Source organism: Dasypus novemcinctus, chromosome X (assembly GCF_030445035.2).
Source record: "Dasypus novemcinctus isolate mDasNov1 chromosome X, mDasNov1.1.hap2, whole genome shotgun sequence".
In the NCBI taxonomy this organism is placed as follows: Eukaryota; Metazoa; Chordata; class Mammalia; order Cingulata; family Dasypodidae; genus Dasypus; species Dasypus novemcinctus.
Genome location: NC_080704.1, coordinates 10,316,109 through 10,335,195, shown reverse-complemented (window position 1 = coordinate 10,335,195; position 19,087 = coordinate 10,316,109). Strand labels below are relative to the sequence as shown.

At 38.4% G+C, this 19,087-nt stretch overlaps 1 protein-coding gene and 1 pseudogene across 6 annotated transcripts in view; one reads left to right on the top strand and one right to left on the bottom strand.

The window, feature by feature from the left end:
- Positions 1-19,087, top strand: part of LOC131277238 (lysine-specific demethylase 6A-like) — a 228,147-nt gene that overhangs the window by 43,650 nt on the left and 165,410 nt on the right. The window lies entirely within an intron of this gene.
- On the bottom strand, positions 3,067-17,248 carry LOC139438038 (small ribosomal subunit protein uS7m pseudogene; annotated as a pseudogene).

The following is a 19,087-nucleotide window of genomic DNA, read 5'->3' as shown; positions in this document are numbered from 1 at the left end:
TCAACTGGCTGGCATATGAGCAATCTTAACATTTAATGGATATATTGAAAATCATAGGTTCAAATATAAGGGATAGAAGAGTCATGGGTAGGAATTTTGCATCTCTGTTGTATTGGGGAAATAGATCATCATATATTCCCAAATAGAGCCTATCAAAGGGGTGTTGTTTAGGTCCCCTTCTTTAAAAATTTATGTAAATATTAACAAAGGTCATGGATCAAAATTTAGAACTTACTAATTTAGTCTCTAATCTGTTCTTTTTTTTTTTTTTTTTTTTTTTAAAGATTTATTTATTTATTTATTTAATCCCCCCCCCCCTCCCCTGGTTGTCTGTTCTTGGTGTCTATTTGCTGCGTCTTGTTTCTTTGTCCGCTTCTGTTGTCATCAGCGGCACAGGAAGTGTGGGCGGCGCCATTCCTGGGCAGACTGCACTTTTCTTTCGCGCTGGGCGGCTCTCCTTACGGGTGCACTCCTTGCGCGTGGGGCTCCCCATGCGGGGGACACCCTTACGTGGCACGGCACTCCTTTGCGCGCATCAGCACTGCGCATGGCCAGCTCCACACGGGTCAAGGAGGCCCGGGGTTTGAACCGCGGACCTCCCATATGGTAGACGGACGCCCTAACCACTGGGCCAAAGTCCGTTTCCCTCTAATCTGTTCTTAACATAGAATTAAAAACCCAGTGCAGCAAAATACTTACTATAATCCAGGTTTTCAGATAGGCTCATATTTAAAACTCTTTGAATTACGGAATTGATAGGATAGATAAAAAATAGAAGTTTTCAAAGCTTTGAGAAGCGGCAGAACACACAGAAAGAACAAAAAGTAAGAAAGCTTTGGAGTTTTTGTAATAAACCAACTGTAAGATACTAATGACCTTGATGAAAAATTTATTTTTACTATGTAAAGTAATATACAAAAAGTTTTCAGCAAATGTGTTCTTCTGAGACGACCTCAAAGAGATGCAGAAGTAGGAATAAAAGGATTGTCTTTTTACTTTTCTGCTTTCCCATGTATTTCCTTATCTCTTCCTGAATCATAATCTTTTTATGTTTATGGATCATGAGAATATTCATCTCTTGTGTTAAATGCTGACCAGAAGGTTTTCATATATATTGTTATTTGTCAGTGGTGATGTGTTTTCGGCAACTTTAGATATGTGAAGGTAAGAAGATACAAAAAAGCTAAGTGGAAAAGACAATAAAAAATTTTTATTAAAAAAAAAGCTAAATGGTTAAGCTATTTATGTAGTGATGAATAAAAAGTTAATATAAACATCGTAAGATATTATAGCCTAATTTAACTAGACTTTTCATTCTCTTCTCTAAGGGGGAAAAAGAAAACCAAAAACCAAGGCAAAGTAACCTGTTTTGATTTAAAGGTTAATGCATCTGAAAGATTTATTTCATCCTTTTGTCATTTTTATTCACTTACTACTTCCTAATAACTAACCTATAACTGAGAATCTGGGTTAGCTACTAAGGATGAGAAGAGAAGTGTTGAGTACTGCCTGTAATTAGTGCACGATTTACTATAAAACATAAGTTAATTTAAAAAACTAATCTCCTTTCTTCGTTTTCTTTTGTGTCTACCTCTGAAGAAGTCTTCCTTTATCTGCAAAGGCTGCTGTTTTTCACTTCTGTCATCCATTATCTATTTTTTTTTTTAGGTTTTTAATTTTATTTTTAATAAAACTTTTAAAATTAAAGTTAATAGATCACATAGAACTTTACATTTAAATAAACATAAGAGGTTCCCATATATAACGCACATCCCACTCCCCCACCCCTATCATTTTTGTAAATTTTTTTTTTGAAGATACATACATCACAAAAAAGTTACATTGTCAAAAACATAAGAGGTTCTCTTATACCCCTATCCCCCCACCCCACTCCTCTCACACCAACAACCTCCCCCATCATTGTGGCACACTCATCATACTCAGCGAACATATATTGGAGCACTCTTGCACCAGGTGGATAATAGTTTACTCTGTAGTTCACACACTCCACCAGTACAGTCAGTGGGTTATGGCAGGATATATAATGTCCAGCATCTGACCCTGCAATATCATTTAGGACAACTCCAAAGTCCCAAAAATGCCCCCTCATCACATCTCTTCTTAATCTGTTTAAATCTGTTTGAATTTGTGCCATCACTTTGTCTCCTGTATTGGCAATCTTAATTTAGTGCCATAATGTTTTCCAATAAATTTTTTCCTCTACCAAGATTAGATTAAGTATGTAAAGTTATCTAGTTTTCTTAAGTCTTATCTTGGCTTATCTTCTTTCTCATTTTCTTTCTCTAGACCTCTTTTTCATGCTTCTTGTAATACACTGCATTTCCTTTTTCAGTTACTCCTTGAATCTCTATTAAAAAACAATTTAGGCTGCTGTGATGTACTAGGAAATAACAAGTGACTTGATGTCTCAGTCTAAGCCTTTGCTTTCATGACTATATTCTGCTCCCTCTATTGTACCCCTTTTCATGCTGTTGACACCTCCTGTTTCTAAAACAAAACACAAATATGTACATTTTAAATGTTAACAAAAGTGTGTTCATTTTTAAATGAGTGCTAGCAACAAAAATAGTAAAAGAGTGGGACTATAAAAGCTAGGACCAGTTTTTTGTTTAAATTCGAGCAATTCACATTCATAGAAAACATGGAGTCAGAACAGATGCTGTTGTTACACAGCTTTCTTTAACATTTCTCTTTTCTAAGTTTACTTTATTACGTTAATGAAATAATGTTATAATTATATCATACTTAAAATTTACAGTAGTGTTCATTCTGTGTTGTACATATCTTGGTTTTATATTTTTTTTGCGAGGAGATGGAACAGCTAAAACAGAGAAAGGAGTAAAAGTAACACAGATGCTTCTCCGTCCTTATTTTTAAAATGTATTTTTAATTTTTTTAAAAAGATACTGAGATTACATAAATGGTACATAAAAAATATGGGGAATTCCCATATACCCCGCTCTCTAAACTCTGTCCTTCTTATGAAGTCTACCTTAAGAAGGGCCTATATCCTTAACCCACAGGTATTTTTCAGTGTGGCAATGCTCACATTGTTTCTTGCAGCAGAGGAGACAGGGCTCCTTCTAGAGCCTCTCCCCTGCTCCTGCTTCCACCTGCAGTAGTGGACTTAGGGTCATGGTTGGCCTCTGCCATCTTGTGCATGATATACTTCCTCTTAATCTTAGCCCCTGGTTGTGGAAAGCCTATAGCAGCTCGTGTGACACCTTTTCTTGTATCATCATCCAAAGGTGCTTATTCTCCTGGCACCCAGTAATCATTCACTTCATGGCCAGTAAACAACAACACCTGTATGGTAGGGGCACAGGGAACTGACAGAAGTGACCACCCTTAAGGGTGATTACTAGCCCAGTCACAGGTTCACAGTTTTTCAGTGCCTGGTGGAAGATGGTGTAAGGATTTCATTCAGTGGTTGCCTGTTCCTCTGCAGAAGCAGTAGCATACTTCTCAAACTACTTCCTTTTCTTAGCTTCCAGAGTCTGTGTCATAATGGATGTGGTCAGGGTCTTGTTTCCTCCTTTCATCATCATGTTGAGGAATTTACTGACCACTGCATCTTCAAACACAGGGCTTGATTTCATAACTCTGTGATGTGCTTTAATGAGATAAGTCTTCCTGAACTCTCATTAATAATTCTCAGTTAGCTTCGAGAAGGGTTTGCAGTAATATTCCTTGCCAGTCTGGTCAACCTGGTATTGAAGATCATAGTGGCTCCTCCTTATCTGGGTTAGATCTGGAAGTGGCAGGACAGTCACTCACATGTCTAACACAAACCTGGCCTTCCATGTGTGGGTAGCCATCTTGGCTGGCCATGAGGATCCCACTAGGATTGCCTTTGGTGTGCCTAAATGATGTGGGGGAGGAGGAGAGATCCTACATGGTCCTAAAGCTGTGTTTAACCCCCATTAATCTGAGTATTAGAGTACCTTACTCCACATTCCAAAAAGGAAGAGCCAAAAAAGAAACATTCCTCTTCCCAATTACTGTCTCAGGTTGGAAAGACCTTAGGTGGCTGTGCTCACTTCTCTCAAGCCCCCTCACAGGCCCCCTCATGCCTTTTCCTGATGGCTAATAACTTGGAGCATCTTTTCATATGCTTATTAGTCATTTACATACATATAATCTTTGGCAAAATGTCTATTTAAATATTTTGCCAATTTTTATACTGGGCCCATTTTTATACTGTTTGTGTTGTTGAGTTGTAGGAATTCTTTATGTAGTCTGATAATAAATCATTATCAGATATTTGCCTTCCAAATATTTTCTCCCACTCTGTAGGTTACCTTTTTACTATCTTGATAATGCTGCTTAATGCACAGAGATTTTAATTTTTATTAATTTCCATGTATGTAATTTTCTTTTTTTTTTTTGCTCGCATTTTTGATGTGAAGTCTAATAAACTGCTGCCTAACAGTGTTGTGGTAGTTTATTTCTAGGTTTTTGGTCATGTTGTAAGAAAGAATTCAGAGATGTACTACAGTTATAGGAAACTTAGAAAAGTACTTAGTAAGGGGAAAGTACACATTTAAGGACCTTATTATTATGGATTGCTCAAGGAAAAGATGTGTGCCCTTTTCCTAGGGTTTTCTGGTTTTATTGGTATCACAGGGGGATAGGGTCTGCACTGATTGGTATATATAAGACAAAAAGGGAAAGTCATTGGGTTTGGTTTCTAGGGGGTATTGGTTTGTGATGATTGGCTTCTTTTTGCTCTCCACGAGGCCTGTTGTGTGTTTACTGTGTGAAATGTTTATGAAAGTAGATGCATGGTAGGGGAGCTTCCTGTTTTCCCTTCTTTCTGCTGTGTGAAAGTGTTGAAAGTGGCATTCTGATAAGAATGTTTGTGTTCTGAGAATTGGCTCTTGGAATTTTCTGCTCCCCCCTCTCAGGTCCCTATTCTATCCTGCCTCAATCCTGTCTCAATCCACTCCCCCTACCTCAAATAGTTGTACACCCTTAATTATAAGGGGATGGGGTTGCGAAGGGTGAGGATCATTCTTCTATATTTTCTTCCTGATTAGGGAAGAAGTGTAAAAATTTCTATGCTATTGACATGAGGGAGGAGTGTTCACTTCAGTGGTTGAGACTGGATAAAATTAACACGTAAGTAGGAGTTTGTTTTGGAATGCATCAACCATGGATGAGATAAAGTGTGTTAGTTGTTTTTATTTTTACATATAAAGAATAGTTCCGGGAAACGGACTTGGCCCAGTGGTTAGGGCGTCCGTCTACCATATGGGAGGTCCGCGGTTCAAACCCCGGGCCTCCTTGACCCGTGTGGAGCTGGCCATGCGCAGTGCTGATGCGCGCAAGGAGTGCCGTGCCACGCAAGGGTGTCCCCCGCGTGCGGGAGCCCCATGCGCAAGGAGTGCGCCCGTGAGGAAAGCCGCCCAGCGTGAAAAGAAAGAGCAGCCTGCCCAGGAATGGCGCCGCCTACACTTCCCGTGCCGCTGACGACAACAGAAGCGGACAAAGAAACAAGACGCAGCAAATAGACACCAAGAACAGACAACCAGGGGAGGGGGGGAAATTAAAATAAATAAATAAATCTTTAAAAAAAAAAAAAAAGAATAGTTCCTCCTCAGATTTAAGAGTGACTGTGAACAAGAGGGAGGCTAGGTCACCACAGACGGAAATTATACACCTTTGTTCCTTGTTACTCTGCAGCTGCCCATATCTGCCTTTGGGGTTGGGGCCAATAACAAATTTTAAATAGTGTGCCATTCAGGCTGCAGTGGTATGGGGAGAGTGGAGGTGTTGGGGCTCTGCAGTATTTTATGAAATAAAATATCAGTTTGCCAGTTTAGACTGACAAAAGGACCAATCAGGCCAGAGAGAACCTTGCAGCACAAGCCTTGTTGAGTTGTGGGTTTTAAAATGAAATTACAGTTAGGGCTGTCTTTGCAAAACTGGATACTATCTGAGCAGTTGATACGGAATTTATTTTAAGACTTGGCTTTGGCTTCATCAGTGATGGCTTCTAAAAAGTAGTTAGAGTTTAAATACTGCATTGAAGTCCCTGCCTTGGGTGTTCCTTTTGCCTTGCTTTTGTCACTGCTGATGCCAGTGCTACACACTTTCAGGTTCCAGGGGTGACAGCTGAAGGTAAAATGGATTATAGATTGACAGTGTGCAGATGTCTGTTCATGTCTCTGCTCTCAGTACTTATGCATATATACCCAGTAGTGATATTGCCAGATCTATATTCAAATTCTTTAGGGACTGCCAAGTAGTCCTTCACAGTGCCTGTGCCATTCTGCATTCTCACCATCAGAGAATAAGTGTTCCTATCACTCCACGAGCAGTCCAACACTTTTAGTTCTCTATCTTTTTATAGTGGACCTTCTAATAGGTATGAAATGATAATTCATTGTAACGTTGTTTTGCATGTCCCTAATAGCTAGTGATGTTGAATGTGTTTTCATGGTTTTTTTTTTTTTGTTTTTTGTTTTTTTTGTCATTTGCATTTCTTCTTTGGACACATATCTAATTCAAGTCTTTTGCCCATTAAGAAATTTCTTTGGAAATATATCACTTATACATGTACATACATAGACGATCAATGTGTAATAAAAGTTGCAAACTTTAAAGACAAACATGTATAGCATCATACAGGGGTCCCCTACATCACCCCACCACCAACACCTTGCATTGTTGTGAAACATTCGTTAACAAATTTGAAAGACTATCATCAAAACATTACTATTAACTATAGTCCACTGCTTAATTTGGTGTTTTTTTCACTGCAACCTGCCCTATTATTATTTTTTAAACATATTTTTATTACAGAAATTGTGATGATAAAGACAATAATGCACACTTGTAGAAGTCCAATAGAATACCCCTTCACCAACATATCACACTGGGGTGGAACATTTGTTACAAATTAAACATTTGTTACAAATTAAAAGATAATAGCATCAACTATTACTACCAGCCATGGTCCGTTGCATGTATTTGGCACACTTTTTCCATACCCCCTCTATTATCAACACATTGACACAGAATATTATACTATTGCTATTAACCACAGGCCATAAACCACACCCTTGTATTTTCCCCATACTTCTCCACGTTGCTACCGCTCTACAATAGTGACATATATCTGCTCTAGCTCACAGGACACTTGAATCTGTACTGTCAACCACAGTTCTTACCCATCTGTAGGTTCACTGTGTTATTTAGTCCTACATTATTCTGTAGCTTTTTTTTCAGTTGACATTTACATCCCTGGACTATCCTTTTCAGCCACAATCACATTTTATAAATACCTCTATTCACTATAATGTTATCATCAAATCTATCCATTTCCTCACTTTTACAGTCAGTTTAATTAAAATTTGTACATACATTAAGCATCAGTAGTCCTTCTCAACCCTCCTCTTATCTCCTAACAAACTATAGTATAGTTTTTAATTCCATGTGTTAATTCTTCATATTTAGTTCATATTGAGACCTTGCAGTATTTATCCTTTTGTGTGTGGTTTACTTCACTTAGCATAATGTCTTCAAGAGTTATCCATGTTATCATGTGTCCGAATTTCATTTCTTCTTACAGCTGCGTAGCATTCCATCAAATGTATTTATCACATTTTGTTTATCCATTCATTTGTTGATTGACACTTGGGTTGTTTCCATCTTCTGGCAGTTGTGAATAATGCCGCTATGAACGTGGATGTGCAGATATATGTTCATGTTGCAGTTTTCAATTCTCTGTGATATATTCCTAGTAGAGGAATTGCTTGATATTCTATGTTTAGCTTCCTGAGGAACTACCAAACTGTCTTTTACAGAGTCTGTACCATTTCCACCAACAGTGAAGGTCCTGTTTCTCCACATCCTCTCCAGGACTTACTATTATCTGTTTTATTAAAAATAGCCATTTTGCAGATTTAGATGATATCTCATTGTTGTTTTGTTTTTCATTTCTCTAATAGCTATTGATATGGTACATTTTTTTCATGTGTTTTTTGGCTACTTGTATTTCCTCTTTGGAGAAATGTCTGCTTAACTCTTTTGCCCATTCGTTAATTGGATCTTTTGTTTTTTAATTTTTTGAGTTTAGCTTTTTTTTTATATCATAGATGTTGAAACCTTATCGGATATTTGTTTTCCATATATTTTCTTCCTTTGAGTCAGCTGCTTTTTTCACCCTTTTAACAAAGTCCTTTGAGCTGTAAAAATGTTTAATTTTGAGAAGGTCCCATTTATCTAATTTTTTTTCTTTTCTTTTTTGTTCTTTGGGTATAAGGTCCAAGAAACCACCACCTACACAAATATTTAAGATTTATTTCTTCCAGTAGTTTTGTGGTCTTGGCTTTTATATTTAGAAAATGATCCATTGTGTTGATTCTTGGATAGGGAGTAAGATAGGGGTCTTCTTTCATTCTTTTCGTTATGGATGTCCTGTCTCCCAGCACCATTTGTTTTGCCCTGTTAACATGGACTTGATAGATTTATCAAAAACCAGTTGGCCATGGAGGTGAGGGTTTATTTCTGGACTCTCAATTCTATTCCTAGATAGATGTGTCTGTCTTCATGCTAATACCATGCTGTTTTAACCACTAGCTTTGTAATATGTTTCAAGATTGGACAGTAAAATTCCTCTTGCTCTTCTTTTTTAGAATGTTTTGGCTATTGGGGTATACTTTCCCTTCCAAATAAACCTGATAATTTTCATTTCTATTTTTGTAAAGTACATTTGTGGAATTTTGATTGGTATTACACTGACCCTATAAATCAGCTTGGGTAGGATTGACATCTTCATGATATTTAGCATTACAATCCATAAATACAGTATGTCTTTCCATTTGTTTTGGTTCATTGATTTCTTTTCTCAGTTGTTCTATAATTATCTGCATATAGATCCCAGATCCCCTACTTCTTTTCTTTTTTTTTTTAAGATTTATTTATTTATTTAATTCCGCGCGCCCCATCGGTCTGTTCTCTGTGTCTATTTGCTGCATCTTCTTTCTTTGTCTGCTTCTGTTGTCATCAGCAGCACAGGAAGTGTGGGCGGCGCCATTCCTGAGCAGGCTGCACTTTTCTTTCACACTGGGCAGCTCTCCTTAAGGGGCGCACTCCTTGCGCGTGGGGCTCCCCTACGCGGGGGACACCCCTGCATGGCACTCCTTGTGTGCATCAGCACTGCGCATGGGCCAGCTCCAAACGGGTCAAGGAGGCCCGGGGTTTGAACCGCGGACCTCCCATGTGGTAGACAGATGCCCTAACCACTGGGCCAAGCCCATTTCCCCCCGTACTTCTTTTGTTTTGTTAAATTGATTCCCAGGTATTTGAATCTTTTGTTCTTGTAAATGGAATTTCTTCCCTGATTACCTCCTCAGGTTGTTCTGTATTGAGCTTTTACCCCGCCACTTTGCTGAACTCATTTATTAGCTCATGTAGCTTTGTTGTAGGCATTTCAGAATTTTCTAAATATAGGATTGTATCATCTGTAAATAGTGAGAATTTTACTTCCTCTTTTCCTATTTGGATACCTTTTATTTATTTATTTTTCTTGTCTAATTGCTCTACCTAGAACTTCTAGCACAATGTTGAACAATGGTGGTGACAGAGTGGGCATTTTTGTCTTGTTCCTGATCTTAGAGGGAAAACTTTCAACATTTCCCCATTGTTTGTTATTGTTGGCTTTGGATTTTTCATATATGCCCCTTATCATATTGAGGAATTTTCCTAATCCTATCTTTAGAAGTGTTTTTATCAAGAAAAGATGTGGGATTTTGTTGAATACCTTTTATGCATTAATCGTTAAAATCATTTTTTTCCCCATCAATTTTTTAATGTGGTATATTTTGTTAATTGATTTTCTTACTTTGAACTACCCTTGCACAAATTGCACTTGGTTGAGTTGTATAAATCTTTAAATATGCTGTTGAATTCTGTTTGCAAGTGTTTCGTTGAGGATTTTTGCATCCATGTTCCTTATAGAAATTGGTCTGTAATTTTATCTTCTTTGTCTTGCTTTGGTATTAGGATAATATTGACTTCATAAAATGTGTTGTGTAATTTTCAGTCATTATTTCCTCAGATACTCCTTCTGAGACTCCCATGACATATATGTTGTTGAATATTCTGTATCATTCAACTTTCTGAACTCCTGTTCACTTTTCCCATTATTTCCTTCCACTCTTCTTCTCTCTTCACTTTCAACTCTTCTCATCTCTAATGCTTATTCTTTCTTCTGTAATTTCCAATCTTCTATAAGTCTTAAGTGTTTCTGATCTCACCTATTGTATCTTTCTTTGATTCTCATGAGTTCCTATTTTTTTTTAACCAAAGAATTTTTAGATTACAGAAAAGTTATGTTCAAAATACAGTGCACTCCGAACTACTCCACCTCTATTAACATTTTCCCCTATTAATAGCATTTTACATGAGTGTGGTACATTTGTTAAAATTAATGAATGAACACTGAAGCATTGCTCCTAATCATGGTCTGTAGTTATGATTTACACTTTGTAGTGTAAGGTGTCATCAGTTTTGATAAAACATACAATGGCCTGTGTCCGTCATTGTAATGTCATGCAGAACTATTCCCATGTCACAGAAATGCCCCGTTACACCTGTTCTTCCTTCTCCCTCCCTTTAGAACTGCTCATTGCGACTTTCTTTGTATCAGTGTTTCAAGTTCTTATATTCCTAGAATAATAATAAATTTACCTTGTCCATAGTTGCATTTGCTCCTTATCAGTCTTGAGGATTTGCGGATGGTAATGCCCACTCTGCGTCTGATTGAGAGGGGTCTTAGAGCTGATGGGAAAAAAGGATGGAACTGTCTTGCTTGGCGTTGTATATACTCTCTTTTTTGGGATGAGCATTGTCCATCATAATCCTTTTGCTAGTTTTCCTGTGGGTAGGATTAACTGGAGAGTAGCATTGGCTGCAACTTTGATCACATTCAGGACTCAACTGGCATATGAACAAACCAAATATTTAACCTCTGGGAATACATTTAATGAGTATAGTGCTAATTATCAGTTCAAATAAAAGAGACGAAAGAACCATTTCTAGGGAAATAATGATTCTAACCCTGTTACATTGGGGAGACAGATTAACATATATTCCAAGGTAAGGCCCACCAATGGGGTGCCAATATTCTGGAGTTGTCTGCCCTGCAAATAGTATCAAAATGTCTCTAGAGCCCTCAGGAGCACCGTCCTTGAGCTTTTGTTTACTGTTGTAGTCAGTGAGATTCTTCTAACATGTGCACATGAATAATCTCTGTAATGACCTCCTGACTCTTTAGCATCTCTAGCCATAAAAACTCATTTTTATTTAATACTTCCTCCTTTTGATCAAGGTCTTTTCCAAATACATCATTAGTTGGTGCATGGTAATAATCCCTAGGTACCAGGGAAGTTCCAACCCTGGGAGTGCGCTTATATCCTGAGATAAAAGCTTAGAGAGAGACCACATTTGAGTAAGTAGAAGGTTATCAGGAGGTGACTCTTAGGCAATATATATTAGATCAAGTTTCAGTTTTTATAAAGACTAAAGTTCATAAGTACAAACATTAATATCAAGACCTGGCATATTGGTCTGCCTTCTTTCTTCTAGGCACTGCCTATGTAGTCTAGAGATTCTTGCCACTTTTTTAGAGAATGTAGCAGGACTCCCCAGGATGGGAATTTAATATGTGTTTGGGTTATTGTATGGTCTCCAACACCCTGCTACCACATGAGCATTTTCATTTTTCATGTAGATGTGACCTGCTTGCAGTCTTGCAGACAATCCTTCTATCAGTGACACCCTGTACCAGTCTGATATAGTTGTAACTGTTCTGTAAATCCAAAAACAAAGCCAAGAAACAGTTTCTGGCATTGTGCCTTTCATCACCATAAGATGTTATCTCTTATGTATGTTTACAGATTCTTCTGTGTGTTCCCTAAGTGTCTTTTAATTTTTTTCCACACTTTAAAAATAATGAAGATTCATTTATTTATTTCTCTTCCCTTCCCACCCGCCTGCCCAGTTGTCTGTTCTCTGTGTCTATTTGCTGCATCTTCTTTGTCCGCTTCTGAATTATTGTCAGCGGCACAGGAATCTGTGTCTCTTCTAATTGCTGCATCACTTCTCCATGTGTGCGGTGCCATTCCTGGGCAGGCTGCACTTTCTTTCGCACTGGGTGGCTGTCCTTACGGGGCGCACTCCTTGCGCGTGGGGCTCCCCTACGCGGGGGACACCCCTGCTTGGCAGGGCACTCCTTGCGCTCATCAGCACTGCACATGGGCCAGCTCCACACGGGTCAAGGAGGCCCGGGGTTTGAACAGCGGACCTCCCACGTGGTAGGCGGATGCCTAACCACTGGGCCAAGTCTGCCTCCACATTTTATTTTCAAAGAAGCTTTAGGAACAGAGAACTCAGAAATAGAGTAGTTCCCATTTTTTTCTGTTTTCCCCTATTGATAACATCTTATATGATATTATTATGGTGTGAGATGGTGTTCCTCTCTCATTCTTTTGGATATGGATGTCCAGTTCTACCAGCACCATTTTTTGAAGAGGCTGATGTGTTCTATTTGAGTTGACTTGGTGGGCTTTTTATTTATTTTTTTAAGATTTATTTTTGTTTATTTATTTCTCCTCCCATCTCATCGTTTGCACTCCCTGTCTGCTCTCTTTGTCCATTTGTTGTGTGCTCATCTTTTTTTTTTTTTTAGGAGGCACTGAGAACCAAACCTGTAAACTCCCATGTTTGTAGGTTGGTGGCCAACTGTTTGCACCACATCTGCTTCTCTTGGTGGTCTTGTCGAATATCAGTTGACTGTATACATGTGTGAATCTATATCAGAACTCTAAATTTGGTTCCTTTGGTCAGTCATGTCTATCCTTGTGCCAATATCACGCAGTTTGAGCACTGTAGCTTTGTAGTATGCTTTAGAGTAGGGTAGTGGGATTCCTCCAATTTCTTTTTTCTTTTTCAGTAAGTTTTTGGGTATTTGGGGTCCCTTGCTCTTCCAGATAAATTTCATAATGGGCTTTTACAGTTAAGTAAAAAAATGCTGTTGTAATTTTTATTGGGATTGCTGTAAGTCTGTGAATCTCTTTGGTAGTATGGACAACTTTGTGTTTAGTTGTCCAAACCATCTTTAGTTACATTATTCCTAATATTTGATTTTTTTTACTTCCTGTTGTAAACATAATTTTTTAATTGATATTCCTCCTCAGATTGCTCATTATTAGTGTACAGAAATGCTACTGATTTTGCATGTTTATATTATATCCTGCCATTTTACTGAACTTGTTTATGCTGTAAAAGTTTTGTTGTAGAACTTTTGGGTCTTTCTACATGTAGGATCATGTCATCTGCAAATAATGACATTTTTACTTCTTGCCAATTTGGATGCCTTTTTAAAATCTGTCTGTATCTCTAATCTATCATCTATTTTATTGCCTAAGTGCTCCAACAAGTCCTGCTAATACAATGTTATATAAGAGCTGTGACACTGGGCATCCTTGTCTTATTCCAGATCTTAGAGGGAAAGTTGTGTGTTTTTCATATATAACAGGGGTTCTTAAACTTTTTTTCCCATGGACTCCTCTGCCAGTCAGGTGAAAACCACGGACTCTAATAAGTCTCACACAATTTACTCTGTTATTTAGTAAATGTATCACACCCGCACCAACATGTTCCCACAAGAATAATGTTTATTTGAATTTCAGTTCAAACTCATGGACCACTTGTAATAAACCCTTGGTATACACCCTTTATCATATTGAGTAAGTGTCCTCCTATTTCTGTCTTGTAAAGTGCTTTATCAAGAAAGGATGCTCTCTGTATTGTCAAATGCTTTTCCTGTGATCACATTTTTCTTCTGATCTGTTACTATGGTGTTTACAATGTTTTTTTTTTTTTGACTAGTTACTTTACCTTTATTTTTGTGTGTTGTTCTTTTTTTTTAATTAAAAAAAAATAGATACGTAGATCTCACAAAATGTGACATTAAAATATATGAAGTTTCCATATATCCACTCCTCACATGCCCCACTCCTCCCACATTGACAGCTTCTTTCAGTAGTGTGGTACATGAGTTGCATGGTGGTCCTTACTAATGGCAGTTGAGATAAAAGAATTTGCCAGGTCAGTAGCTACATTCCGAATACCACAGGTTGTGCTGATTTGCTGAAGCTGTGATTGAGGTCACTACTTGATTAAGTTTATGATAACCCACTGTCATCTTCCAAGATCTGTCTGTTTTCTGCACTTAGGAGAGTTGAATGGGAATGTGGTGGAAATCACCACTCATACATCCTTCATATCCTTGGTGGTGGCGCTGATCTCTTCATTCCCTCCAGGAATCTGGTATTGCTTTTGATTTACTATTAAGATAGTAGGTGAAGTTCTAGTGGCTTCCTTTTGACTTTCCTAACATAATAGCCCTCACTTCCCAAGTCATGGATCCAATGTAAGGATTCTACCAGTTACTGAATATTCCTGTTCCAATTATGTATTCTGGAACTGGGAAAATAATCACCAAATGGGTCTGCAGATCCACTGAACCCACTGGACCTACTCTGACCGGTGGACCACAGTGGTATTTTGGATCTCTTGAAATTAATGTCACTTTTGGGCCAATGTCTAATAATTCCTAAAATATTTGACCATTTCCTTTTCCTCAGTGCACAGTTGCCCTGTACGAAGGCTGTGGATCTCTTTAGGGAAAGCTGGGAGGAAAATTAATAGTATATATTTTTGGCAGTGTAACAGGATCTTTTCCCATGGAGACCTGGCCTTTCCATCTTTCAGGAAGCTTTGGTACATAAACTGTCTCAAATTTGGGAATTGATTAAGGGACTGTTATTCTCTCTTTCTGTAATTCAAGTTAAGGTTTTGTTCACTTCTTTTACACATCAAATATAAATTTAGTAGACTGCCCATTTCTTTAATTTCTAGGTGTCCAGTGATCTGTTAGCCAAGGTCATAGAACTATTACTACTCAGACACTTTTAATATCTGTTTTGAACCTGCCTTTTATTATAGTAGTCACTCCCATCTTGTCTGTGGTGACTAAGTGCTAGTACTTGGCTTCTATCAGCCCAGGATCTGATAATCCCTATAGTATTCTAGTTCCATGACAGCAGTTCCCACAGTAATATCTGAACAGCAGAGAAGAACAACCACAGAGCTCTTCAGGGAAGGTGGAATTAGTTTTACAAATTTATTCCTCACAGTCCTGGTTCAAGGTGTGTCCTCTGGACATTACTGAGATGGTTGGGCAGGTATTAAATGGTGGATCAGTTCTAGCATTCCAGTCTCTGTAAGCCTTTGGATACCCTCATCTACTATATATTAAGGTAAATTGGGCATCTCAACCTCAGACATTTTAGGCCATTTTTTGGTCCATGTTTCAGCCAGTCAGCCACCCAAACAAACTGTTAAGAGTCCTTTCTAAATCCTTGAGGTGCAGCACTGAATTCAGAATCTCTGCTTGTTTGGGCCCATATCTATAATTTCAGTCTGATCCAACTTTATATTCCTTCTACCATTATCCCATACCCTTAATATCTATTTCCACACACATTCCTCTGTTTCTGGCTATGTAAATTGCAAAGTTCATGCAGTTCTTTTAGAGTATAGTGTGCTTCCTCATGGGTAAACTTTGTGCTTTGCCTTTGGGGCCTTGTAATTTTAGTCTAGTAACAGGTCTTGAAGAGAAGAGAGGTGGTAGGGGTGGGTAGAGAGACTGACTAGCCATGTCTTGCAAGCTCCTGACCTCAGGATATTCCTTTGTATTTTGGACGAGTGAGATAGTATTTATTTTTTATGTAGGGAGTTAGAGGGCAGACTTCTTAAAGCAGTATGGATGTTCTCCAGAACAGGCTGGAGTTTGGCTGGTATCCACCTCAGGGCAGGAGGACGTCTAGACCCTTGCAGCAGGCTTCAGGCTGAGCTTATAAGCTTGACATTTTGTGATCTGCACAAGACATATCATTACAGGTTTATCAGGGAAAGTCTAAGCAGAATTTAGGGTTTCACTCTTCCCACCGATGTCATCATCACCCCATGTGTGTCCCAGTCGTCATCACACCTCATGTGTTTGCCTCCCAATCGTCAGGATTCCACTTCTTTCCAGTCATTCCCTCACTTTAACAGCAGACACCCTGCAAGTTTGAGATTTTAGTTTTGTAACTTTGCTAATTGAAAAATGAGACTCTGAGTCTTATTTCAGAGATCTCAAGTTTGGAGTGGCAGGAAATGAGATTTTCATTTAGAGTATACATAGAAGCTTTCATATCATTTATGTGGCACTTAAGCTGCAAATTTGAAGCCTTTAGCTCATCCATTTCTTTTGCAACTGTTCCAGAGTATTTAGGAACAGCTAGTCACCATCTTTGTATCTTTTCTCCACATATCTCTGTTAGGGTGTTAAAAACACTCTCACTCAGATCCTTACCTCTTAAAAGCAGGGAAGCAGTTGTATCCAGTGGTGATATTTTGTGTATCTCTGCTGTGAACGCACACCATGGACTGTCCAGTGGCCTCTTGAATAATGAAAAGAGAGATAGTCTACTTGAATCTATTCAGACTAGAGAACCAATTGTAAAAATCTCAGAACCACATGAGAATCCTAGTTTTAAGATTTTGTTTTTGAAGAACCACTGTTGGTACCAAACTGTATTAACCAGGGTTCTCTAGGGAAACAGAACTGGCAGGAGATATATGTAAATAGTATGAGATTTTATGAAATTGTCTTATGTAACTGGGGATGCACATGTTCCACAGGGTGAGATGCAAATTAGGACTTCAGTGAAGGTTCTTGATCGGTTCCCAGGAGATGCTTCTGCATAGAGTTTTCTGAATGCTGAATTGACTTCCCCTTTTAAGGTCTGTATTAGTCTGCCAAAAGGATGCCAATACAAAGTACCAAAAATCTGTTGGCTTTTATAAAGGGTATTTATTTTGGGTAAAAGCTTACAGTCCTAAGGCCATGGAAAGTCCAGGTCAATGTATCATAAGAGGTACTTTCTCACTGAAGTAAGCTCCCATGTGTTAAAGTAAGATGGCAGGTGCTCTCTGCCAGGTTTTAGCCTTCACCTTTGGGATTTCTCTTCCTCTGGAGACCCTGTGGGCCCAAATTCTTCCCAGTCTTAGATGCAGGCTGACATAGGGCTTTGTCTGTCAGGGCTTCCTGTATCAGTCTCTTTTCTCTTCCCATTGTCACCTCCGAGCTATCAGGCAAATGATCCATCTCTCCCTAGGACTTTAGCTGTTTGAGCCTTCTCCTTTCTCTCATATGGCAAGATCAGAAACAACAGTTCTCTCCTGTCTGTCTATCTCAGTCTGTCTTGCTCTGTGTTTCCATTTATATCAGATCCCCTGGGGGTGGGAGTTGAACCTGAGTCACTCCTTACTGACATGGTCAAATCAAGCCCTAATCTTGGCAGGTAATCTTATCAAAAACATCTAGACTGAATTTAATGCAGTTTACAAACATAATCTTCCTCTTTTGGATTCATAAACAATCTCAGACTGCCACAAGGCCTTCAAATGGTTGGATAAGATATCACTCATAGCTGAAGGCATTCTCGGTAGTTGATTGTAGATGTAATCAGCTATCAATGCAAACAACTCACTGATGACTAAAGTCCTTGTAATGTCCTTGTATCACAATTTGCCCAATGCATGACTAACTGAACAGTTTGGTACCATTACCTGGCCAGGTTGACGCATTAGCCTAACCATCACAACTCATAATATGCATGTTTGTGTGTTTCACCTTGTCATTCAATTCCCTGGGTCCCTGGATCCATATTTTCCATTCCTTTGTCTTTCCGGTTTTCCTGTCTTTTCCATTTTAGATTCTCTGTCCTCAATTTCATGGACTCCTCCATCAATTCAAGTCTTCCGTTACACGCATCTAATGTGTTTTGATTCTCATCTATTTTGTCTGTCATTCTCATAATTTGTTACTTTTCTTTGCAGGTTTTCACATAGTTTTTTGTGTTCACCCAAAGTCTTCGTGTCCATTATCTATTTAGTCATATTTTCCTTCAACTGCTTGAATTGATTTAGATTTGTGTGCTTATCATCCATTATTTGTTTTCAACCTTGTTTACCTTGAGGGTTTTTGGTTTGTTTCTTTGATTGGGCCATTTTTTCCTGTTTCTTCGTATGGCTTATAATTTTTTCTTGATGTCTGGTCATCTGTATATGCTGGTGAATTTACTCTTTTGGTCATTTTCTTTTGCCTAGTGGTTTGTTTCATGAATCTTTGATTTTTGGTTCAATTTATCAGATGTTTTTAAAAATGCCCAACTTAAGTTATCAGAATAGGGTCAGGGACTCATAATGGAGCTCAGATACTTCTCAGGATATTGGAGCAAAAGACATCTAAAAGCTATTTTTCTCCTTGCTGTTTCCTGGATGGCTAACAGATCAGCCATTTTAGTGAATCATTACTTGGAACTGACTCTTTCAAACTATTTGCTGCTGATTCTGGTCTGGCCAGAGCTGAGATTCAAATTGAGCTATGCTGACCAAATTCATAAAGGAAAATCAGTCTCTACCCTCTCCCTCACCCTTCCTCCTCACAGGGAAAAAGATATCTCTTTCCCTCTTAGCTGGCTACAGTAAGTCATGGACATTTTCCAGGTTGTTTGTCTCGAGCATGGGGAATGGGTGCTGTTCCTGGCTGAGGGGTATATAACTTATATAACTTACGGTTTTCATTTAATTTTCTTTGTCTCTCTTCCCTAGCCATTCTGGAGATTGCTTAACATCTGGACCCCAAAGCTGTTGCTTTGGAGAGAATTTTTTGCCCTTTCTCCAGTTTTTGTCAGAGTTGAGCCCTTCCTACCTATTCTGATGCCATCTTCCTGGGAGTCCTATTTGAATGTTTTGTAGTATGCTATTTTGAGTCCCTTCTCATCTTTTTTTTTTCTGTATATGTTTTGCAGATATTTTTTTGCAGCTATCATTCGTATTAAATTTAACCTCCTAAATATCTATAAAAAGAATATTTGCGTTGACAGCCCCTTAACATCCAACCTGTGACAGAAGTTCTTTTTTGAATCCCAAAAGATGATGT